The sequence below is a fragment of the Penaeus monodon genome, chromosome 32 (genome assembly GCF_015228065.2).
Source record: "Penaeus monodon isolate SGIC_2016 chromosome 32, NSTDA_Pmon_1, whole genome shotgun sequence".
Classification (NCBI taxonomy): domain Eukaryota; kingdom Metazoa; phylum Arthropoda; class Malacostraca; order Decapoda; family Penaeidae; genus Penaeus; species Penaeus monodon.
Window position 1 is genome coordinate 36,859,599 of NC_051417.1, and position 253 is coordinate 36,859,851.

Genomic DNA, 253 nt, shown 5'->3' on the forward strand with positions numbered 1-253 from the left:
GAAGTTATTCTTTTTTTTACCTTTTTTTCTCCCTGTTTTTCGTATTTAAAAGAGTCCAATGAAATACTAGACTTTGGGTTTCCAATATGCCCATTCATCCCGCTTACTAAATTTCATCTTTACCAAAGTGTTTTCTTTTTTTTTAAGTTATCCAATACCATCAAAGACCATCACTGGGTAATCCCGATAAAACCAGTTTGGGAAGGCTGTGCACAAAGCAGAAACATTTCCTTTGTGCATTAACTATGATTAT